This window comes from Manis javanica, chromosome 9, assembly GCF_040802235.1.
Source record: "Manis javanica isolate MJ-LG chromosome 9, MJ_LKY, whole genome shotgun sequence".
Lineage (NCBI taxonomy): Eukaryota > Metazoa > Chordata > Mammalia > Pholidota > Manidae > Manis > Manis javanica.
The window spans coordinates 123592302-123617911 of NC_133164.1; positions in this window are offsets into that span (position 1 = coordinate 123592302).

The following is a 25610-nucleotide window of genomic DNA, read 5'->3' on the forward strand; positions in this document are numbered from 1 at the left end:
TCTCCCTCCCTCTTTCTGTCTCTCTGTCTCTCCCAGATGGATAGACAGATAGAGATGAAGCTGACGATACAAATGAAGGTGTAAGTACAGTTATATATAACATGTATTTTCCTACAGATTTGCAAAGCAGGAGTTTGTGAATCCTTTCAATTCTAAAATTATGTGGCTCTCTCCCACAGGTTATAGATAAGAAACCTTTGCTTTCTACACACATAAAAAGGAGTCAGCAAATTACCAAACTTCTTGCCCAACAAAATGAACTCCAAGAAACTGTTGCAAATGAGAGGATGTTTGTGTACATGTGTGCGTGTGTGTGTGTGTGTGTGTGTGTGTGAGAAGGAGGGAGAATGACAGGTAACGGACGGTGGACAGGGAGGCAGATGACAGATACACCCTCATTCCGGGCAAACTAACACACAGATCTTCTCATGGACAGAACACGCCCTGTAATTACCCCAAGTCTTTTGGTGTCAGAAATACTCCCTTTCTGCGCCGCCTCTACTCCTGTTCCCCAGCGAACTCATTTTCCAAGATGAGCTGCCCTTCCCCAGGAAGACAACAGGGACACCCCTGCCCCAGCTCTGGGTGTCCTGGGGTCTTTCATGGTATTTCCCACAGTACTGGGTGACTGTTCACTGAGCAGGTCTCCCACTCACCTGGGGGCTCCTCTGGAGAAGGGACCAGTATTTGAACATGCAAAGGGCACAAAACTGTCCATGGAAAGAAGGAAGAAAAACATAGAGTGAAATCCCCTTAGAATTTTGATAATAGAGAAAAAACAAAATTTAATCTTTGCAGCTTTCTTTTCAGTTTACCTATATGTACTTATTACTTATTAATAGCATAATTCAATGTCACTGCCTGTTTATTTTTCATTTAAAAGTGGCTGTATCAGCTTTATAATGATCTGTACTCTCCACTTATTATTTGATTCAATAAGATTTATTTCCCAACCTTCAAATGTTAAGATTATTTTAAAAAGCCAAGGAGATTATTTTCCACTTAGAACTTCTCATTTTATTACATTATTTCTTTAGGAAACAAGTTCTGGGAGTCAGAGTGTTACAACAAAGCTCCTCATAGTCTCACCCCATACTGATTAAGACCATGGGCTTTGGGTCTGGACAGACCAGTGTCTGCGTTTACTTGCTGTGTAAACCAGGCAAGAGCCTTAACCATCCTCATATACCCGGATGTCATATACACAGGGTGTCATATACCCAGGAAGTGATATATGCAGGAAGTCATGTATGCAGGATGTCATATACCCAGGATATCACATATGCAGGATGTCATATACCCAGGGCATCATGCATGCAAGATGTCATATACACAGGTGTTATGTATGTGATATGTCATATGCCCAGGAAATCATGTATGCAAGATGTCATATACCCAAGGTGTCACATGTGCAGGATGTCATATACCCTGGTGTCATGTATGCAGGATGTCATATACCCAGGGCATCATGCATGCAAGATGTCATATACACAGGTGTCATGTATGCAGGGTATCATATATACCCAGGGTGTTCCATATGCAGGATGTCATATACCCAAGGTGTCACATGTGCAGGATGTCATATACCCAGGGTGTCATGTATGCAGGATGTCATATATCCAGGGTGTCACATACACAGGGTATGATATATGAAGGGTGTCATATATACAGTGTGTCATATATGCAGTAATACTTGTCCAGACCTCATAAACCTGTGAAATTAAATAAGTTGAGCCATGCTCTTATCACACAGTCACCGTGCAGAGGAATTACCAGAAAATGATCACTGCTTATTAGAAAATCTTAATGGATGGACCCTATGGGTTATGTAGCATCATCTGGAGCAGCACATGCAACACAATGGCTCAGAACACGGCCCCACAGAAGGGGTGGCTCTGTGCCCAGCGTTCTGGCTGCTATAGACCTGGCCCCCTGCCTGATTGTGCCAAGGAAATACATTCACTCATAGAAGGAATCAGAAACTCTCGGGGTGCTTCCAGGAACAGGCATTCTCACCAAACCCCTGACAGTTTTTCCTTTCCGATTTGTTTGTGGACAGTATTTACAGTAGCTGCCCCTCTGTGCACAATGGGATTGACAGCTGTCAGTGGGGGGTGGAGGGTGGGTTCTGAGAGCTTTCTTGAGAACTTGTGGCTCTTTCCAGGCTTTATTGAGATATAACTGACATGTAACATTGTGTGAGTGTAAGGTGTACTCGTGATGATTCGGTGCGGCTTGGGAGGCAGTCACACAATAATGTCATTAATCACACCGCAAATGACATGATTTTGTGTGGGTGGTGAGACATGTCAGGTCTCCTCTCTTAGATACTTACAAGTGTGCAATACAGTGCCATCCACTCCAGTCACCACACTGTCCACTAGACCCCAGTGCCCACTGCTTACAACCACCAAGCTACTCTCCATTTCTACAAGTTCAGCTTTTCCAGGTTCCACATGTAAGTGGGATTATACAGTATTTGTCTTGCTCTTCCACACTTATTTCATCTAGGATGATGTCCTCAAGGTCCATCCATGTTGTCACAAATGGCAGGATTTCCTTTTTATGGCTGAGTAATATTCCACTGCATTATATTCATATCTATAGATGTAGATATCACAGTCCCTTTACCCATCCATCTGTGGATGGACACACTTGAGCTGTGCCACATCTGGGCTATTGTGAGTAACGCTGCAGGGCACACGGTGGTGCGACAGCCTTTCAGATACTGATTTTCATTTTCTTTCGTTACAGTCCCAGGGATAGGATTGCTAGATCATATGGAATATCTACCCAATCCACTTTCTTTTCTGCCTCCATGAGGTACCTCCAATAACCTATGACCTTTATTACATTTTTCCCTAGGTCATTTTAAGGGCATAAAATTACTGGTATTAATCCTCATAACAAAATCTCCCATGTGCTTGGCCCTTGACAGCCCCCCATGTCCTCTCCCACTTTGCAGCCCACCAAGCCCACCCGCTGTGCTGGGCATTGTTTTGATGTCCCCATTTGGCAGGAGGCAGTGCTGATGCCCAGAAGATCGACTTCCCAGAGCCACTAGTTAGAAAGCGATGTGTCCTCTCACAACGGGAGCTGCTCCAGGTTTAAGGCCATTACATCATGGACGTCGGGTACATTTATGACCACGAAGGAAACAATTACCTGCGCACATCACTTGCCATGTGCTGCGGCTCAGTCTCAATGACAACAGACTCTGTAGTGAGGAGAAAACTGGACAACAGATGTTTTTTTTTTTCGTTTAGTTGGAGATTTTTCCACACAATTAATAAAAATGTCTGAAGTCAGTCACTTGGGCTGGGGGGACACAGTCCAATGGGAGGGAACCTCCATTTCTTCCCCACCTTCGTCATGCCTACGGGAGATGCACAGTGTACCCAGCACCACATGGATAACGTATGGCTGGTGTCCTGTGCCCATGGTGTGCCAGGTGGTCAAGGAGATTCCAGCAACTGAGCTTACTCGCCGGCTCCCGGAGTCCTCCCTGCCCTGCAGGGTCATCTCCTCCCTTCCAGTAGGGATCACCTGCATCCTGTCTTCCTTACATGCTTCCCTTTTGAAATAAGCTGGTTCTGATTCTGTCTCTGTTTGCAAAACTGGCCGCCTCAGGTGGCATAAAGATTATTTTGGCCTCATAATCTGAGTAAACCCATGACTTGCATTTTCGGCTCCGCTTCTGAATTGCCTTGGTTTTGAAAGCCTTGGTTGCCACGGCTATGAAGTGACTGGGCTGCACCGGCCACTGTTGGAGCTCCTCCCAGCTGCGACTTTCTGTGATTCCCGGATCCAGTCCTGAACAGAAGCCTCAGCAAAGCAGACTGACATTCTAATTTTATCAAAAATAAAGGAAGTAGCAAATCCCAATAGCAACACTAGATATTTGCTCTTGAAACATCTTGTCTGGCTTATCTTTAGATAAATACCACATAATAAAGCAGAATAGAGTGTATGTGGCCGATTTCCCCCACATCAACCTGGTGATCAGCAGCGCGCTTTAGAATGAAGTCCTGAAGTGCAACAGCATTCGCGATCTCCAGAATGTGACTGAGTGCTTTTCACTGAACCATATTCGCTGATGCAGACAAGCGAGGCCATGCATTCTAGGAAGGTCGCCAACATTGAGAACTGAAACCTAGGAAGCATTTCAACCAACTAATTAGTGGGGGAAAATTTACTGATAAATGTCTTAGTCTGTAACAAAGTACCACAGACTGGGTAGCTCACAAACAACATCCCTTTATTTCCCACGGTCCTGGTGCCAGGGTCGAGGCACCGCATGGTCACATTCTCCCTCGCGGCCAGCACCCTGCCTCCTGTCCTTGTGGGGAAGGAGCAGCGAGGGGCTCTCTGGGGACCCTTGGTAAGGACTAACCCTGCTGCTGGGAGCTCCAACCGGTGACTTGAAGACCCCTAATGCAATCACTTTGATAGGTAGGTTTCGGCATATGGATTTGGGGTGAGACACATTTTAAGATCACAGCAATAAATATACCCCATTTGTTGAGCATTTTGGCTTAGAATGCTGCACTGAATTTGTTCATTCATTCATTTTTTATGAATTCATTTTTTATCATCTTAGTCAATGGTTTCTCCTTCTCTGCTCTAGTTTATTAATCTCTCCATCCCCTTTTGTCTTTTTCTTTTCTTTTTTTTGTCATCATGGAGCCTAAGTGCTGACTAAGCTCTCACTTTCTTGCCTAATTTTATAAACTGTTCAGCCATGGCCTGATTCACTGTTTTCTTTTAATTATGTATTCTTGTTAACCTCTGTATGCGTTCAAAGTTACAGATTGCCATTGACACAGTATTAATTAAGGCATATAATTTATGACATTGGAGCTTGAAATTAATAAGTGACAACACAATTACATGGTTTGCCTAATTGTCCTTCAGTGATATAAAGATTGACATTTGAAGCTGCATTAGAAGCTAAAAGCACTCATAAACTCACAATGGCTTTGAAAGCAATCACCAGAGAATCTAAAGGAACCAGCCCCGTTTCAGGGGCAGAATCCTGGGCAGTTAAGTGAGAGGGTGATTATCTTTTCTCTTTTTATTAACAGTTTGAATCTATGAGGGAATAGTTCACTTTAATAATTGAAAAGTAGCTTGTATTGTATTTAATTTGTGTTGTACAAAACTTTGAATAAATTATAAACAGAGGTCCTTCTCCTTTGAGTATATTAATTTCATTTTTGTCACTTTTGGTGTTATTTTAATTTCCTTATCCATGTTATTTTTTATGTGTTCAGATTGAAGAAATTCTAAACCTGTTGTGTTTCTCACTGGTCATCTTCAAATTCGGTAATCTGACGGAGTGGCAATGCCCATCCGATGCACAGTCTCACTTTCTGGAATATACACCGTGATGCCAAAAGTCATGGGCTGCACCCCTTGCTCGGTTCAAGTGCTGTCAGTTAAGCATAGCTTTCTGCTGAGATTAGAGATGGTTTTCCAAAGGACAACATTTGTATTTAAATGTCACATTGACCCAAATGGACCAGTGGCGGGCTTTTCAAGCAGGCTAATGAATTGAGCCCTTACTGATTTCCTGGGCCCAAAGAAAAAGCTACTTCAAAACTAAATTCAGAACTTAAACTGTAAAATTATTTGTACACATTTTGAATTTGGAAATTGAATAAGAAAAGTCAATCTTTTCTGGATACCTAACTGAAGCATATTATATGGTGGGAAAGCAATTATTTAGAATGTCAATAAATTGTCAACAAATTATTTGGGTTGATATTTACTTTGTTAACCTATATAGTAAAATATAGTAAAAAATGCATGCCTAACCTATATAGTAAAAAATGCACCCCTATGTAATGTGTGAGCACGTGTGATGTGCTCTTTTTCTTCAGCCTTGGAAAGGCACAATATATTGATTCTGGAGCTCAATGATAACAAACATTAACTTTTGAGAAGATTTCTCTAAAAGTAGTCAAATAAAAAAACTTAAAAGTATATACCTGTGCACTAAATACAGGAATCAGATTGTCTGGGTTCAAATCCTGGTTCCGCTGCTTTGGCGTGATGTCAGACAAGACCAAAAATAAAATATTCAACAAAGAATTACCTAGTGGAAGGTTTGGTTCTAATCAGATTTATGAAGCTTTATCTTCTTTTTCTATCAAAATGCATTCATGTATATTTACTTCTATTGAATGGGTAACCAATTCATTAACTATCTTTCCAAAACTATTTGAGTAACAAAGAATGAACATGACCCCAAAAATGAAAACAGATGAAGCAATTCCCCCTCTGCGGAGTCCACGGAGGGAAGGAAGCCATGCATTCCCAGCAAGAAAGCCCTGAGAAGCCAGAAGGAATGACCAGAAGGGGTGAATCTCAGAAACACTCATTGAGAGAATTCTTAGAACGAAGTACATACTGTTAGATGTCATTTATTCAAAATTATAAAAGAAACAAAGGTAACCGGTGATAGAAATCACGAGGACAGCGGTTGTTTCTGCAGACAGGGGCAGGTATGGGCCAGAAGGAGGCAGGAGGTATCTGGGAGGGCGGGGACGATGTTCTACATCCTGACAGCATCTGACTTAGACAGGTGTGTGCGTTTGACAAACCCAAGTGGACACAAGATTTGTGAATTTGGTGTATGTTATTATTACCTCAATAGACAAATACAACTGTAAGCATTCAATAAGCTTAAGTTAATGACAAAAATGCTAAAATACTTATGGGGAAGTTTATCAATGCCTCCAATTGACCTTGAAATGCTTCAAGAATGAGATGGGTCTATGGGTACGGGGCACTGCAAAGCCAGGGCAGAAGAATGCTAATGGTGCCATCTAGGTGGTCAGTGTATGGGTCACTGCAATATTTTTTCTCATTTTATTATACTTTTGAAATTTTTCATAAGAAAACATTTGAATAAAAATAATAAAGCTGTGAAAAATTGTCTCTAATTGGGAGGAGAGAATCTAAGTGGATCATAAGCATTGAGTCAGCTATATTTAATATGAATACAGAATTACTATTCTCCCTATTTTAGATGTTTTGACTAATGTACAGAATGTTTTGATTTTCACAGCACTAAAGAAGGGAGAAGTTCCATGTTTTTGCAAACACTTGAGAGGGAAACAGAAAGTATTCAGTTCTTCCAAATTCATTTTTCTTCTGTGATACACCAGCACTACCCATAGGTGAAGGGCTTCTACGTCAGAGTAAAAATCTACTTAACATGAGCAAAATTTTTCTTTTCATATACAATGTGTATTAAACTGTACTGGGTTTTAGATATCTTAAACCTTAACAAGAAACAAAGATCTACTGAAAATTTCAGAGAAAAAGGGGAAGAACCTGTGTAATGGGTTACTTGATCTCTGTTTTTCTGGCCTATAAACTCTTAAATAATTTTTGTGCATAAATTAAAACTGGATCCCCCTTGGTCGCACTTCTTGTCCCGTTTTCCAGAAATCAGTCCTACTTGGAGGAGGATGCCAGGTGGCCACGGAGGGTGGGAAGCATGTCCGTAGGGGTCTGTCTCCTCCTCAGAGGGGCCCGGCCTGGTGGGCGCAGTGCTGTGGGTGCTGCACGCGGTGTGCCCCGTAGTTAGCGAGAGGCTCCTTCCTGGGGTTCCGAGTGCCTTGGAAAAGAATGGGCATCAGCGGAACAGGATCTGTGTGGCTCCCTTGAAAAACCTTTAAAAACTGGGGTGCCCAGGCTCCCTGGTTCCCGAAGTGCAGAACCGCGGAGCCCCAGGGATGCAGGGGTGTGGGGCTCCGGGGGTCTCGCCTGCCGGCTGCGCACACACAGGTCTGGGCACTGCCGTGGGGCAAAGGGGCATGAAGGGGGGACCCTTTCCACTCTCCTCCTCTTCTGGGTGATGAGGACACTGAGCGACCCTTCCTGGGTGTGAAAGGGCAGCCTCACCGCGCCCACCCCCCTTGCTTCTTCTCCGTGTCCTTCAAGTTCAGACTGATCACAACTAACTGACTTGAAGTGAGTTGAGAAGGAAACGAGCGCTACACGGCCTGACGTGGCACCTCTGTTCCTTCTCGCATCTGAACTCGCACCGAGTCACGCGCCGGGGCGCCCGCGATGCTCTCGGGCCCGGAAGGGCCCCTGGTCCTGCTGGTTCGGGGTGTTGTTCCAGGACTGCCGGACGGTCAGACCCAGCCTCGGGGGCGCGGGGGGACGCCGAGGGGCCCGTTCAGCAGCTCACCCTGGGCTGCCTCGCCGTTGGGGGATGTGGCTCTTGGTTCCGCTGCCCCTGGCCGGTAGGCGGGCCGGGTGCCAACTCCCCTGCCCATCCCCTCCGCCCTCCCTAGGTCCTATCACAGACCTGCAACGGCTAGGCCAGCAGCGAGGCTGGGGTTCCCGGGGGTGACATCGCTGACGTGGTAACAGCCAAGACAGAAAAAGGGGCTCCGGAGCAGTTCAGCTTCAAGGGAGCATCATTAGTCCCTGCGATCTTGTGAAACACTGGGAAAAATGCCGACAACTTAATTTTCCTCCAGCATCTTCAACTCCTGCAGTTTCTAGGGGAAAATATTCACCCTGAAATTTGAATTCCTCTGGAGCCTCACAAAATTGAATGAAATTCTATTGAGTAAAATAAACGTTCGTGGCTCTCCCGTCACACAGACACTACCAGCAAACGGTTCTCCAGCCGGCACTTGACTGTCAGGGGAGGAGCAGAGAGAGGAGATAAATGCAGAAAACGGTCCTACAGATAGGAAGCAATTCTGCTGTGAGTGTTTTTTATTAATATCCATTTCAGTGTATTTACATCTCAGGCCTTCCTGCCGTTCCTGTGAAGGAGGAGCTAGCCAGGCCCGCTTATTCTGTAAAAAAAAGTTTTCAGATTTGGAGGAAGGGCCTCACAGCAGTCATCGTAGGTGGCGGCGGCGGCGCTTGCATGGCTTGCTCCCTGCCTCCCTCCCGCCTTGCCCCACCTTCCCTTGCTGCTCGGGACCAAGTGCAGGGATCAATACACCTCTTCAAAGACAAAAGGGAAGGTAGAGCGGCTGGCAGCAGCCTTGTGCGGTGGCAGGAGCCCTGGTGACGAATGCTGCCTGTCATAACAGCAAGGATAATTCAATGCTGGCCCTTAGCAACATGATAAATAGCTTGTCACACGTTGGCTGCAGCACAGCAGACGGAACTGCCCATGACAAGTTCTGAAATATTAATCTTCTGCTGGAGAGAGACCGTGCCAGGGGGCGGACGTGCGGGAGGGCCGGCTGCAGTGGGATTCCCGCACGCAAAGTTCTCTTCCTGTTTTGCTTAAAAACATTTCCTCTGTGAAGCAACCTCTGCAAGGTTACAGTGTAATTCCAGGATATAATTTTTTAAAGGATTGAAGAAATGGTATCATTTAGGGCATGCGTCTTGGTCTGTATTTCCTCTTTTTTCTCCCCGAAGTTTGTTTCCATTGATCAAAACTTGATTTAAAGGAAGTATGTTAGAGTTTTAAATATTTTAATATAGGGATGAATTACTTTACCACTTTTTCTCCTGGTAGTAACTTTAGGATTATAAAAGGCTGCATAGGCTTTAATATATATAGGAAAATTAGCAAAATATCTTAATAGTTGACCATATCAAGTGATGAGCACAAATTTCCCCTCTATCTATTTTTAATATAATATTGACAGCAAAGGTGGGACCTATGGTTTTTATCTCATATTCGGTCTAAATGCAATAATTTTCTTCCACTAAGAAATGTGAGGCAAGGTATATGGATGTAAACATGAATGTGAGGAACGGGATTGTGGGGAAGGAGACTTGGCCCCTCCTGAAGGACGGGAGGGTGCTGGGGTCGGGGGGCCAGAGTGAGCAGCGGGCCCTGCACACACGCGGGCTCCTCAGCCCCGCAGCCTGGCTTCCCGGGGCTCCGCGTCCTCCGCACCCCTGTGCCGGAGGTGCACGCCTCACCGGGCCACGTTATTTACTCTTACTGAGGAAATGTTTCTGAAACCTTGTGCACTTTGATCTCCACCATGTTTTGAACATCAGGAAATCGGCAGAATTTCATTCAAAGTAGGTTTACTTACGGGCCACTTCAGGTTGTTTCCAAACAGCCCCTCTGCCGGGACAGCCTCCCGCTGAGCACAGGCCTCGCCGGCCTGCAGGGTCATGGAGGGAAGATGTGCTCACCCTTAGCGTCTGTGTCCTGCAGCGGCCACACTGCCCCCGTGGCCGAGTGAGCCCCTCCCTCCGAGGTGCGGGCACCCGTCCTTGTCCCCGGCTTTGCCTTTCTCGGGGCAGCTGCTGGGGGAGAGAGCGATGCTGGCCTGACCTTCCAGCCTGACCCCTCCACAGGGCTGCTACCTGCCCCTGCATTCCTGGCGCCTCGTCCCATCCTAATTTCACAATTTTAGGTTGGATGAAAACAAATTTTTGGAATATTGGCTAATTATCTGTGCTGTGCCAGGGAATTATTGTGCAGCTCACCTTTTCCCATTTAGCTTTTTTATTTGATTCTACTACCAATTACTGCTGGACTGAACTGATTCCCAAGGAACCAATTTCTCAGAATGACTGACAGGGGTGCCGCTTCTCTAAGGACCCACTGACCGGGGTGGATGGGATTAGCACGCAGCCGCCTTTAGAGAGGCTAAGTGGGGAAACGGCCTTGTAGAGCAGCTCAGAGGGGCAGCCGCCCCCCAGCCTTCCCTGCACGGACCCCCTGCAGCTCCCTGGCAGTGCACTGCCACGGGGTGGGCGCCGGCTCAGGCCTCCCCAGGGCCTGGGGATCTCAGCTGATGGCCACTGGGGAGCGGGGAGAGCAATGCTTGGCAACTGAACGCCCCGCTGCCCTTTGGGATAAGTGACCCTTTGGGAGGCCGGGGGGGCCCTGGGCAGAGTCCCTTACAGTGAGCCCCAGGTGCTTTCATGGGAGAGGAGAGTCCATCTAGCAGTGAGGCTAAATGTGTCAAGAAAACCCTTTCCAAATAGTAGGACAGTACTTCTAAGGTATTTTGGGGAATGTCAGAGATGACAGCTTTGAATTTTTATCTCTGAGACTTACTGAGCCAATCAAATGTTGAAAGCAAGATGGATCTGCAGTGTGGGCATTTGGAGAGAGACATACATGTATCTATACATATCTATATGTGTCTACATCTTTGTAAATAAGAAGTGCACACATAGGTTCACGTGTACATGTGTCAAAGGAGACTGGGAGTCAGTTACTTTGAAAAAAGAAAACAGTTGCAGGGTTTAGATTTTACGCTCTGCCCCACAAGAGGGATGCATTTGAAACCTCTTCTCTCCCTGACTCAGAGCACAGTGAAATGTTAGGTGTGAGTCAGGAAAAGCATAGGTCATTTTTGATTGTGCCACTGGCAATCTCCAAAAATGGAAGTTTTGGGGGATTTGTAGAAGGCCTTTGGCTTCAGAGGCTGGCTGCGATGGAGTTACACTGGTAGTGTGGCCCTACATACACCCTGTCTCTGGTGAAGCCCCTCGTGTAGATGTGGATGTCATTTAAAGCCAGAAGCTGATAACGTGAATGAAAAATGGGACTGTTGTATTAACTGTCAAATGATTTCATTCCAAAGCAGGGTCAGGAGGTATGGCCAGGTCGTAGGTTCCCCCATCACCAATTCTGATGATATTAATTGTTTCTGATCCAGGAAGCTGGCACAAATAATTCTGACAAAAGATTTACTGGGCAACATTAGATGCTATTTACTGATAAATGATGAGGCACTTCATTAGCTAATGTTGAAAAATCATGGTGGACATAACAGAATTATTAGGGCTTGTATAGAAATCCTATTCTATAATGAGTTATTACCTTTAAATAATAGCAGCAATATGTTACAATTAAGTACTCCAGAAAGTGGCTTTCCACAAGAAAGGTGTCAGGATTTGAGTGATCTCCTGAACCGCGACTCATTACAAATGAGTTCTACTGGCTGCCATCCATCAAAACTCTACTTTCATTAACTAATTAAAGAAAACAACACAGTTGCTCACGCCTGCCTCGCTCTAAACCAGGAGCTGAACAGCCAGGGGGGGTTCTTTCCTCTTCCTTCTGCAGCTGTGTTAATGCCTGGGACAGATGGCTCTCTGGTCTCAGTTACCGTGGCCTTGCTGATGACCACACCGCCCGCAATGCTCCCGAGCCACGTGGCCTCTCTGCTGCCCGTTCAGGGTCCCCTTCATAAACAGCTTGATCAAACAGAGTGTAATTAGGAACACTTTCACAAGACCTTAATTTCGGTGCATAAAATGACTCGTATTTTTGCTTTGCCCTATTCCTTTCAGAAATACAAAAACAAATACACAAAAAGGGTTGCACAGGACCTGTGGAAAATGAGTGATGGAGATTAAGAATCCAGTGTCTTCTAGTCAAGGCCTCAGACCTGCAGGCATACAGTGAGGCCTCAAAATTCTGCATATAGGATTATTTATGTCTGGGTGCTTGACACTGTCGCTTCAAATGGGGCTTGCAGAAATCGATCCAAGTCATTCCAGCCTTCCAGAGAATAAACACATTTATACAATACTGAATGATACAGCAGCTACTGTTTACTGCATTCCTACTGGGACCCTGCTCAGTTCCAGCCGGCCAGGTCGGCCAGGCTGGCTCATCGCACTTGCCATTTCACTGGGTGGCGACGACCTGCAGGTCCCAGACAGAAAGACCTCAACACTTAGGGAGATGAAATCACTGATCAATTCTGTTGCTTAATTGTGGGCGGCTTACGAGAGGCAGGGGTATCTGAACACAGCGCTGGCTGGAAAGCCGGTGCAGTTTCTCCACCTGGCGTTGCTCTTCGCGCACAGTGGGAGCTCCTTACCATGCAATCGCTGACAGGCTGTGCCTTTGCTGTCGGGAATTTAATTTTGAGCTCGGAGCAGCGCGGCCTGCACTCTCAGGAAGTCCTGCCAGTTTCCTTTGTCTGAACGTACTTGCAGTCATCAGGGGTATTCTGGGGTGCTATCAAAGAATCCTGAGGAAGGACATCGGCGGTTTCCATGTGATAATGTATTTTCTCTCAGTTCATGTGGAGGCTGGTTGACAAGGACAACATGCGTGTCCCTGGTTGGAAGGATGGGAGCTTGCAGGCAGACGTCTAAATTGATTTCCTACATTCTTATCTTAAAATGTTTAGGAATAGGAAAGTTTTATGATTTATGACTGAAAGCCAGAGAGTCTCTTGGTGACCAAATGCAGCTGCAACCTCATCTTCTTCCCAGCTGCATTTGAGACACACAGAATGGCTGTTTTATATTTTGAACATTTTTGAAATAGTGGAAATTAATTATTGACATGTGTTAATTTATGCCTGGAGCTAAACACAGGGGATTTTATTATTTATTTGGGAAGTAGGGCCTGCATAATAGAAGCGAATTCTGTCCTCTTTAAGGCTTTCAATAGCGTGGTTATAAAAGAAATAAAGATCATAGGAGGCCAATGGAAAGAGTAGCGTGGTGCACAGATCTCTAAAGTAGTACTGTCATGTTAAAATGCAGCTTGTCTGGAATTAGTACACACTGCTTAATAGATAGTCCATTAACTGTCCCAAACAAAATTGGGAAGTAGAAATTATATATTTTCTTCTTAAACATGGGCCTATTAAACGTCCCTACCCATTTATTGACTAAAAGGGCTTCACTCACGTCTCTTGATAAGTGTTCCCTGTGCAGTATGCTGAAGATTATATTGAATGTCGGCTAATTTAAGATAATAATTAAAAATATATATTGCTTCCCCAGCACAATTCCTCAAAGTTAAAATTATTGAATTTTATTTAAGTTTTATCTAAAGAATGGTGACTGGTGCTGCAAGGAGATAGTTCTCTCTGCCGAGATTCTGTCATGTCTTAAGGCAGGATCATCTTTAAAGCAGGAGGGCTGAGCTGCAATGTCGGAGGAACAAAGCAGGACTTGCTGTGAGATGCAGTAGGTCTCACGGTCCTTAGGCCTGAAGTAAGTCTGCGCCTCTGACGATGAAGCAAAATCTGGACCTTACTGCAGGGACGGTCCTCCCTGGAGCGCCTCAGAAGCCGCCCTTTCTGCAAGGTCCCCCTGTGCTGCCTGGAAGGTCCTACCTGGCCCTCACTGTAGGGACACTTCCCAGAGTGCTCCTTCCCAATAAGTTTGCTGGGAAAAATTTGTAAGTGAGTTTAATGACCAACTGTATTAAAAAAGTAAATGAATTTAAAGCCCAATTATGAGGAAATTTCACCGAGCTTAATAGGTATAGAATTGCCAGGAGAATTGGCTTTCCTTTTTGGGGTATGGGGGAGACAAGCAGTGGGAGAGGAAGGTGGAGTGGGAGTGGGCGAGGGGGAGGTGGGCTGGCTCTGCTGCACTGACGGAGCCCCATGTGCTGCTGGACACACGTGGGGCCCTCCAACTAATAGACCAAAGCACCTGAAGCCCCATCACAAAGAGACCCTGTGCCCCACATGCACGCCAGCATGATGCCCAGCAGCCCAGATGCCCTGGCAACCTCAGCGTCTGCAGATGATGAGTGGATGGATAGACAAGGCGGTGTTCACACAGCAGATCCTGAGAAGGAGGCAGTGCCACCCTGTGCCATGAGGGACCGGCCGGGGACATCACACTGAGTGACATAAGCCAGCCACCGAAGGACACACATGGCATGTTCCACTCATATGAGGGGCCTGCAGTAGCCGAACGCATGGAAACAGAGGCTAGAATGGGGGTTCTCAGGGCTTAGGAGGGGCCATGGGAGCTGCTGGCGGTGGGCATGACGTGCCCGTTACCCAAGATGAGCAAGTCCCAGCGCTCTGCTGTTCAACATTGCACCACCGGTGAGCGACACTGGCTGTGCACGTACGTTTAGAAAGGTAAATCTGTGTTAAGTGATCTTATCTAATTAAAAACAAAAAGAAAACTGAAGCAGATTGGCCTCCTACGGTTGGAAAACTGGAGGCCTCCAGAGGGCGAGGACAAAGGCGCAGTCTTTCAACCAAAGCTCGCCCTGCCCTTGCGCATTTCAGAGACAGCACATAGTGTGTATGGAAGTCCCTCTCTCCAGCTGCCCTGACGCTGTGGGTGCCCACGTGTATGCACAAAGCGAAGCATTTGTCAAAGGCTCCGTGGTGACGTATGCTCAGTGGCCACCGCCCAGGCCTTCCAATGGAGCCAAGGGGCTGCTGGCATCGCCACATTCTCCAGCGACCGGGTGGCTCTGGTCCTGTGTGTGGTGGAGAGTCTGGACTCTGCGCGGCTGACAGATCAGGTCTCGCCCTGAGTCCCCTGTTGCCGGTTGACATGGCAACCCCAGGGTGACTTTAAAATAGCTCCAAAGGTGGTGTACGCTGGGTTGACACGATGCATGTATTGATGGCTGGTCTAAGCACTGTATTTAACTAGACAGATAACACAAGCCCAGCCCCTCTAGAGCAGCATCTGGTTAATATAATATGGCCCCATAATTCATTTTTAACTTCCCCTAATCGCTCCAGTCATTCCGTCATTACAAATATTAGGTATCTGAGGGAAGGAGCTGCAAATCCTCGGCCCAGACGAGGACTCCTGCAAGGGTGGAGGCAGTGCTAATCTAATTAGAAAGGCAGCCGAGCTGAACGGCTGCATTTTCTCATACTTAGCATTCACAAGTTAGGTCCCAGCAGATGTGCTGTGAAATTAATTTCCTCTGGTGTAACCAGAAACTCTCTGTTATGCAATTTCCATTTCACAGATGATAACCTATTATCACTTTATTCAAGGAAAATGTGTTAATAGCCACAAGGAAAATTGAATTATTCATATTTGCTCATTTCTATTCTGAAGCGAGCCCTTCTCTTTTCATGCATTGGGAGAAGGCTAATGTAAACATGACCAGATCCTTGTAAATTGGCTTGTAGAAGAGGCTGTTAGCATACTGCCTGGGGACAGCTCCAGGACCAGGACGGGGTTGTGACTGATAGTGGGAAGTGCGCATGTGGGAGGCAGGCTGTTACCAGGTGGTGATGTGTGCTAATGGGAGCCAGGTCAGACCCTTCAGCTGTTAATTCAGAACTTCCAGGGTTGGGATACAGCAACTTGGGAGGCAAACATCAGGTGACAAGTGGCTAAGCTTCCGCAGCTGGAGGCCATTCCCCTGGAAGGCAGATCGAGGCTTTGTGGGAAGGGGCAGGAAGTACCCAGAGGTGGGGTCTCTGGTTCCCAGGTTCAGGGTGCCCACCTGTGCGCATGGGTCCCCAGGGAGGCCCAAGTGGAGGTGACATGCTTTCATAGAGGCCACCCTGGACTAGGGATGGGAAGCCCGAGTTCTCCTCAGCAATCAGAGGCCCTGAGTGCCACGGCCCTCACCACCTCCCATGTGGCCACCACTCTGTGGGCGGGACGCAGTTCCCCAGGAAGCAGCGGCACAGACTAGACACATTTCTGTTCAGGAGTCTCCCCAGACCTTTGTCCTTGTTGTGGGGAGGGGAGGGAGAGGAAGGAAGAGGCAGAGACACTGTGAGGGGCCGGGCTGGAGGGAGGGAGGGGACCCGTGCAGGTGGGCAGCTCGGAGCTGAGCCCTCACTGTCGCTAGGGCCAGGCAGGCGCTGTCCACGTGCAAGGGCAGCGAGCCCAGAGGCAGGGTCTGGGGCACGGCTTCGCGATCAGGTGGGTGGACTGCAAGCCCCCTGCCAGCTCTAGTCCTGGGAGCCAACTAAGGCCCTCAGTTGGCCCCTCCCCAGTGAGGGGGCGCTGCTGGCACCAGCCGCACTGCTTCCTGGCACTGTGCTGGGAGGCACAAGACACCCTGAGCTGAGTCCCTTCATGGGGCCAGGAGTGGACCAGTGAGAGGGGCCCCTTTGGCCTGGAAGGTGCTACCAGGGAAAGGAGCGAGAGTGGACAGGCACAGGTGCAGGAAAATTGGCCAGAGCATCCTAATGGCTTTCACTGAAAGGCCCAGAACAGGAAGCCTGGGAACCAGGAGACAGGAGGTGTGGGGCATCTAGGGGGGGGGCCCTGCTGGTCAGGAGAAGCTGTTCATGGCGCAGGTGGCTGGTGCTCAGGGACTGGGATTCCATCAAGAGGGACAGAGGAAGGGGGCGGAGGCCACCCAGCGGAGCAGAGGAGGGCCTGTGGGGCCCAGCACCCAGCATTTGGCACCCCTCAGCCCGCAGAGAGCAGTTACAGAGCCAGCCCAGCTGGGGGGCCTCCTACAGGAGCTGACATTCCAGGGGCACTTGGAGAAACAGTGGGGATTCAGGGCAGAGACGCGGCACAGTCCCCGGCGGGAGCAGAGGCCAAACCCACGCTAGGCCTCCTGGACGCTCCGGGGACCCGGCAAGTCTGCACGGTTGTTGAAGGTCCTGCCCCTTGTCCCACGGCCTCCACCTACACAGGAGCGGGGGGCACAGGGTGGTTCAACCTGCCGTGCCTAAGAACACAATGCTCTTCTCTTTACAGGGTCAGAGCAACATAGAACTTCCAGAGAGCATCACAATAAAAATACCTGGAAGTCGCTTACGCTATAGTTTTTCCATGTTGTGTTTTTGAAAGTCTCTGTATTGGTAAATCAGAACCAAAGGACGTGGGCTCTGCACACACCGATACAGAGTCAGGCAGGGACAGGATTCTTCACGCGCCTCCCTGGTGGGCTTACACAGACTGAGGACTGGAATTTCAGGGCCGTCGTTACGGAGCTAATTAAATTAAATATTGGAAGTATTCATATATTCTTTTGCTTGCATTGGTCTTTCATATTCAGTATGAAATCCACATTTTACTCACATATGCAAGATGTTACTTAGAGATGTGAAGCAAAATACTGTAATTTATGTATGAAATAGATTGATGAAATGAAGGCCCTGCTTCTAGGTTCAGGGTGACAGAAGCCATCCCATTGCCCAGCTCTTCATCACGTGCAAGTGTAACAGGTAATATAGAGAGATGCCCTGTACTATTTACCCATTTTCCCTAAAGAGTAGCATTCTGAAGAACTACAGAACAGTATCATTTCCAGGAAAAAATTTAACATTTGTACATGCCTGGGTTGTATTCAGATTTCCCCAGTTTCCTATAAAGGGTGCGTGTTCGCGTAGCTCAATGTGATTGCATTGCCCCGGAGCTGCACTTACCCAGATCCAGAACATTCCATCACCACCAGGATCCCCCACACTGCCTTTGTAGACCCTCACCTGCCCCTCCTGCCACCCCCACCCTCCTCAGCCCCTGGCCACCGCCTCTCGGTCTCCACCAAGATGTGAGCCCAGTGGAATCACAGGGAGCAGCCTTTGGCCTTTGGGTCTTTCTACTCAGCGTGATTCCCATTAGGGGCCTCCATCCACGGTGCTGGGGGCCCCCTAACTCCTCATACAGCCCAGGAATGCTGAGGGATGCCCGGGGATGCGGGTGCACCTCCGCATGTTCCCGAGCACTGCAGGGCATGCGGTTGGCTCCCAGCGGGGCACTCACGAGTGAAGCCGCTATCACACGCTTGGTCACTATTTTCTGCGCATGTAGGTCTTCCTTTCTCTGGGTCAATGGCAGAAAGGTCAGCTTCGGTGTGGGAGTGTGCGGTAGTTACACGTTCACTTTCTAAGGGAATTGGGATTTTTTGCCCAAGTGACAGAACCGGCAGCCCGGGGAAGCCCTCGCACACCCTGGCGCGGCCCTGCCGGACCCGGTGCCACCGATCTCGTCTCAGCCCCGGCCATTCTGGGAGGCCCATCGAGGGGCCCGTGGTTCCGTTGCTCATTTCCCCAGTGGACAGGAGGTGGGCAGCTGTCCACAGCTTGTCGGCACCCGCGAGTCCTCTGGTGCCTCGTGTCCGCGTCCGCCTCCCGCCTGCGCGGCTCCCGGGCCGCTGGGGGTCGCAGAAACCGTCTGCCGTCGGACGCGTGGCTCGAGGTGCGTCCTTCTCGGCTATTTGTCTTTTCCTCTTCTCCGGGACGTTAGCAAAGGCTTTAATTTGAGGAAGTCCAACTTACCCATTTTCCCATTTACGAATTAGGGTTTTGCTGTCAAGTCTGAAAACCAGTCCCAGATCCTGAGGATTTTCTCCATGTTCTTTCTGCCCCACTCCACGCTGAGTTCATTTCTGTGTCACGTGTGAGGATGCGGTTCAGGAGTCCTGTTTGCTTTGTTTGGTTTGGTTGTTGGCTTTTGGTTTTATGGCTTTGTTGTTGTTTTTCTGTTCTTTGTTTTTGTCTGTCGGTTTTTTTGCTTTTTGCTCATGAAGGTCCACTCCAGACCCACTGATGGACAAGGCTGTCCTTCCTGGAATGATTCACTGAGCACCTTTGTCGAAACTCAGTTGAATATGCTTTGTGTTCTCTTCTGGGTTCTGCATTCTGTTTCCTGGCAACGTGGATCTATTGCTGTTTAAATATCATGTGGTGTTCAGTTCATAATAATTGACGTGTAGCAAACCTGTATCTCAGGTAGAAAGATTTCTCCCACTCTTGTCCCTACTTTTTAAAATGTTTTTAGCTATTGTACACCTGTGCTTTTCCATAGACACTTTGGAATATTTGTCTGTATCTAAAAAACACCTAGCTGGGATTTGACAGGAATTGCATTGACTCTATAAATCAGTTTGACCTTTTTCTATGTTTATTCTTCCAATCAATGAACTGAGTGCATCTTTCCAATTATTTAGATCTCTGATTTATTTCATTAGCATTTGATCATTTTTAGCTTCCTGACCCTGTAAACATGATCTTATACATTTATTTATTCATTTTCTTTTGAACAATTGTATATGATAAATGCTTTTAATGAGTTACTGCATATTCATTGTTAGTACATAGAAATGTGATTGATGTTTGTATGTCAATCTTGTATCCTGGAACATTGCTGAAATCACTTACTATTTCTGGGAGACTTGGGAATTTCTTTTCAATGGGCATGCTCATATAAGATCATGATGAACTAACCTTTGGGTCCTCTTATAATGTAGTTTTCTTTGCTCTAAAGTTTGTTTTATCTTATGTTAATATACCCACATCTTGTGTGTTGGGGGGAGAAGGTGGTATCTGCATGGTATCTCTGTTTCCATCATTTTGTGTTTATATGATCTTGGTCAATGAATTTGATGTTTGTTCTGAAAGCATATTTTTGGTTTTTACTTTAGGTTTTTTTACTTTGATTTTTAATTCATTCTGACCATCACTGCCCTTTAATTGGTATTTTTTGCAGTATCTTCACTTATGGGACCATGGCTTTGCTAAGCCGTAAGCCTCCGTTTCATTTGTTCCTGTTGTGCCCCCCTTTCCTGTTCCCGTGGTTTTCTTCGTCCTGCGGGCTGTTGCTCACTGCTAAGGACTCTGACGTCCCTTACTGCTGGTTTTTCTTCGTCCTGCAGGCTGTTGCTCACTGCTAAGGACTCTGACGTCCCTTACTGCTGGTGCCCCAGTCGTGTCGGTCTGCCTGGCTCCCCAGCTCCCCCCGAGGTTGCTCTGGGTATTGCGCTTTGCCCGTTTTATCGCTTAAGGAGAAGATGATAACCTCTTCAATTTAGGGTCCTTTGCAACCACCACTTCTTAACTATTGTGTTAAGCATCGGATGGTGTTATGATCAGTCCTCAAGTGTGATTTAGAAAATGCTATTGCATTGACCACATTTGTATCTCCCGTTGTTCCTCTTGAGCTCCCAGATTTGCTCTATTATCATTTCCTCATGCCCCCTCTGCCTGTGGGTCTTCCCTGAGCCTTCTTTAAGGACGGGTCAGTTAGCAACAAATTCCCTTTGTTGCTTTTATTTTCCCCCTGTTTCTGAAGGACCTTTCTACCAGACACAGCATTCACAGCTGACAGCTTCTTTCTTCTTCCCTCCCCCCAGCTTGGAAATGCTGTGTCACCCCGCAGCCCCCGTGGTCTCCGGGAGCCATCTGCTGCCTGGGAATCGCTGTTCCACAGAAAACATGCTGTTTCTCTCTGGTTGCTCCCAAGACTTTTTCTTTGTTAGTTTTCAGAAGTTTAATCATGATGCATCTTAGTTTGGATAAACTCTTAGTTTTGATTTTATCTTCTTTGGGGTCCATTCAGCTTGTTGAATCTATAGGTTCACACTTTTGTCAGATTTGGGACCCTCCTGTCAGTGTTCCTTCACATGCTGGCTTGGCCTCCTTCTCCTTTCCTTCCTGGACCCTCGGACTGTGAATCTTGCCTCTCCCCTTATTGCCTGCGGGTCCCCGTGCCGCTGTTCACCTTGTTTGCGATTCCATTTTCCCTCTTTGTGCGGTTTGGGTAAATCCTATTGATCCGTGCACAGGTCGGCTGCATCTCCCCTGTCATACCCACTCTGCTATTGAGCCCTTCCAGTGAGTTTTCTACTTTCAGTGATTTATTTTGTAGCTTGATCATTTCCATTTACTTCTTTTTAAAAACCTATATTTCATTGCTGATACTTTCTTTTTTCCATTTGTTACAAGATAACTGGTCGCTGACTGCTGATCATTCTCATGACGGCTCCTTTCAAATCCTTGCTGGGTGGTTCCGACGTCTGATTCATGTCGGCGGTGGCAGTTGATTGCTCCTTATTCGCACTGTGATTTTCATGTTCTCAGTATGAGTGATTTTCGATTGCATCCTGGCCCCTCGGTCTGTCATGCGAGGGGATCCTGAGGCCCATTCACGTCTTCCGTGTCAGCAGGCAGCTGCAGGCCTAACTTTCCGGCTCCAATGATGATTGAATTTCAGAGCCTGTGAGGCGCTATTTGGTGGGCCTGGCTTGTCTGGTCCTCCCACGGCTTTGCTGAGATCTGCCAGCTACACCTGGGGGTGGGGCAGGAGGGCCTTCCTGGGCAGCCTGTTCCCGGCCTGGGTGGGGAAGGGATCCTTCAGCCTGTGGAGGAAGGCAACGTCCAGCCCAAGCCACCCTGACAGGTATCCCTCACTGGAGCCCCTTGAGACTTAATGCCCCTGTGTGGGGGACAGGGCCTCAGATCCGCAGGGACTGAGGCTTCCTGAGCCCGACTCTTGTTATGCTGAGACACCCCTCATACCTGCCCAGGTGTGCCTGGGTGCGGGAGAGGTTCTCAGGCCTGGTGGGCAGGCAAAACCACTCAGTGCAGCAGGACCTCACACGCCAGTCCCCAGGCCCCCCGGGGGTGTCAACAGGAAGGAATGAGCCTGCCTGGCTGGCTTCTGTCAGCAGGGCTTGACACATGCTGATTTAATACTTTAAAAAGTATTTTTGTCTTTATGAAGGACAGGTCCCAGCAGCTGATGCTCTTTGGCATCGAATAAACTCTGCTTTGCTGTAGCCACCCAACCATGCTTTCTTTACCAGCAGCTGCTGGAATGGCACACTGACTGGTGCGGACCCCCTCCTCTGAATGCAGAAGGGTCCCGCACCTGTCTGTACATTCTTTTACCTCAGATACTTTTATAAAATAATATAATTCTGTGGTTCTCTGCAAAGGAAATGAATTAGCCTTTCCATTTTATAGACAAAGAGTAATGCATAGTTTTCCATAATATTCTGAGGGACTCAGCTAGACTCAGTCCCGAGGTCGGCTTTTAGCAACCACTGCACCCACACGTTCAGCTTCCTACACCCCACACTTCCCAGTTCAACCTTCTCTGCTCAACATTGTTCTGTGGGCCTCTTATAAAAGTAATCTTGAGGGTCAGTGTGCCCCGTTATCCTCAAATTCATGTCACCCGGGAGCAGATTAGCCATTGTAGATTAGCTAATTTACTATTTTTAACTCAAAACAAATGCCCAGATCTTAGGAAATGGGGAAACCACTAACAACAACCCCCTAAACACGGAGCTGCAGGCATGGATGGCCCAGACAGGGGGCAGCCGGAGGCTCTGCATGACCAGGAATGGCGTGGCTCTGGGGTCTGGTGCCTTCTGTGGACACCAGGCTGTTAGGCTGCTTCCCTGCCATCAACCCCATCCAAGCTCAGGAGGCGGTGGGGAGCTTTCCTGTCTACACACCTTCTGGTTCAGGGGGGGTTCCTTTGTTTTCTGGGTCCCCAAAAGGCATCTTCAGGCAGTGTTGTGCTAGCATGCAAGATCTGGGGGCAAAGTCATTCCATTTCTGCTGGGTGGGTGCTCCGTGGGTCACACCCAGCCAACAACTGGTGGAAAACCCTCACCCACGCTCACCGGAGGCCATCGGGGAGGCGGCGCTGCTCACCTGCTGGAGGCATTTGCTGGTGCTTGAGCTTTGGTGCAGGTGATGCGTGCGGCTGTGCCTGCTGTGGTGCAGTCTCTGTCCTGCCCAGGAGAGCCCCCTGTGGGTTCACATGGGCTCCTGGACCTGCCACGTCCAGCCTCCCTCTCGGCTGCCGCCCGCTGGCCTCTCAGTGCCCTCATCTTGCATGGAGGGTCTGCTCTTTCTCCTCAGGTCAATGTTTCTGACACACACACCCCCTGCCCTCTTCTCTCAGCAAAATCTGAATTTGTGTTTCAACTTGTGTTTCCAGCATGAGCTTCCAGAGCCCATTTAGGGAGGGAAAAGGGCTGTGGACTCTCCCTTCCCTTTCACAGGGTCCTCCAGAAGCCCCTCTTTTCCTCCAAGCGCTGTGGATGGTGGGCTGGGCTGACGCTGAGAAGGTCCAGAGGGCGCGTCTGTAAAGCAGGGCCCCAGCCCCATGGCGCAGGGGTTGGGCACACAGGGCACCATGTTCCAGGGGCCAGCAAGATGCAGGGGGAGTGCTTGAGAAGAGGGGCCAGTGCCTCACAGGCCTGGAAGGAGAGACAGAAAGGGTCCTTTGGGAGGCCTCCTGAGAGGGTGGGCTCAGGGGTCAGGTACACAGGTAACAACAGGTCCTCAAGCCAGGGTGCTGAACGCAGACCGCGAGGCTGCCTCATCATGGGGGACCTTAAGGGGGATCAAAGGCACACCTGGACGCAGGCTGCCAGCTGCTGACCTGCCAATGGAGACGTTGTCCCGGGCCACCAGATGGGCTCCATGTAATTGCGATGGCCCTTCACCGTGAGGGGAGAGCAAGAGGGTTGCAGCTTGGCCGATGGGACGTGGAGAAGCTGGGACCCGCCGTCACCGGCTGTGAAGGAGGAGGCAGGGCCACAGAGGAGAGCAGGTGGCTTCTGCAGCCAAAGGCAAAGCGGTGGTCCCAGCCCTCCTGCAAGGTGCGCCATTCTGTGGAACCTGGGTTTAGTATGGGGACACTCGGTTTGGACTTCTGACCCCCAGAACTATGAGGCACTCTACTTACATTGTTTCAAGCCTCTATTTGTGGTGACTTGTGACAGTAGCAAGGGGCACTGATTCCACTAGAAGGCTGGGGCTACCAGAGGAGGCACATGCCTTATAGGAGCTGCCGGTGGGAGCAGGACTGAGGCCTGCTGGACAGGACTACCACCCGGAACCCCGGAGCAAGGCTCCTGTGGGAACCCAGCAGAAGCAGCTGCTGCTTCCCAGGCGCACCGGCGAGGCCGGGATGGACGCATTTACAGAGCGGGGAGGTCAGCAGAATTGCCAGGATTGGTGGCCCGCTGTTGGGCAGGCATGGAGCCCAGCACTGCTGAGGAAAAGGGGTTTGCATGAGGTGGTGGCACCAGGTGTTGAGAAAGAAAGTAAGGGAGGGCTGTTGATGAGATTTGGGGTGCTGGTGGGAATAGGGCAGGGTGGCCATGGACAGGTGTGTGGATGGTGGGCGAGAGGAGGTGCTGAACTGTGGTCAGCATAGATGTGATCACTGGGGCTTTACTGAGGAATCAAGAAAGAAGACAGCAATTAAATGATAAGATGGCAAGGGGAACAGGAGGTCATGTTGGGGAGCAGAGGCGGTGATGAGGGCAATGAGAAGCTGCCATGGGTTAGGAAGGGAATCGTGCCAGGAACAAAGAGAGAAAGTGAAGGCACTTCCGGGGCCACCTTTGGCTCACGGGACACTGCACAACAAAAAGAGCCAGTGGGTAAGGTGCTCTGAGGTCCAGGCTGTGCCCAGTGGCAGGTGGGAGGCATCTGGGGCCGCCACGCGGCTGGTGGGCGCCGGCCATCCTCAGGCCTGGCGGCGGGTGAGAGAGCAGCCTGAGCCCCTTCGGCACGTGCGGTCTCCCCCGAGGCTCCAGACACGCAGAAAGTGAAGGATCAGCGTGAGGCACTCCGACTGTTCACGCCTTTCACGGGCTCGGACACAGCGGCGAAGCACCTCCTGGCTCCCCCATCCCTTCGCTCATTGTTCTGAGCCGCATGCATGGGACTCTCCGAATACCCCACCTTGTATGTGACTCCTCTCTAAATAAAATGCCTCCCTGTGAAAACAGTACCCCAGATGGGATTTTACTTTTGCCCAAACAAAGCGGGCTGATGACTTAATCCCTCCTTCCCAGCACGGGTGGTGTCCCCCGCTGGCGCTGGCCGAGCCTGCTGATGCCTCGCACCCTGAGCCGCGTGGCCTCGCCGGCCCCCATGTGGCGCGCTGGTGGAGATCCAGGCAAATCAACACATGCAAAGCTCTTGGAACCACGCAGAACAAACTCCGCGGCGGTGTGCGACATGCTGGAGCCGGCTCCTGTCAGCGCGCGGGGGGCCAGCTATTACATTCTCAGGAATTTTGCAGGCCAATCGACATCGAGGTGGTAGCTTGGAATCAGCCACAGTAGGAAACTGGCAAACACTACAAGCTGAGCTTTTTGTTTTTGTGTTTGGAGACCCAGTTGTTAAACATCTACTGGCATCGCATTGGGTTGTCTTTTCAATCTTTTGTTTAAT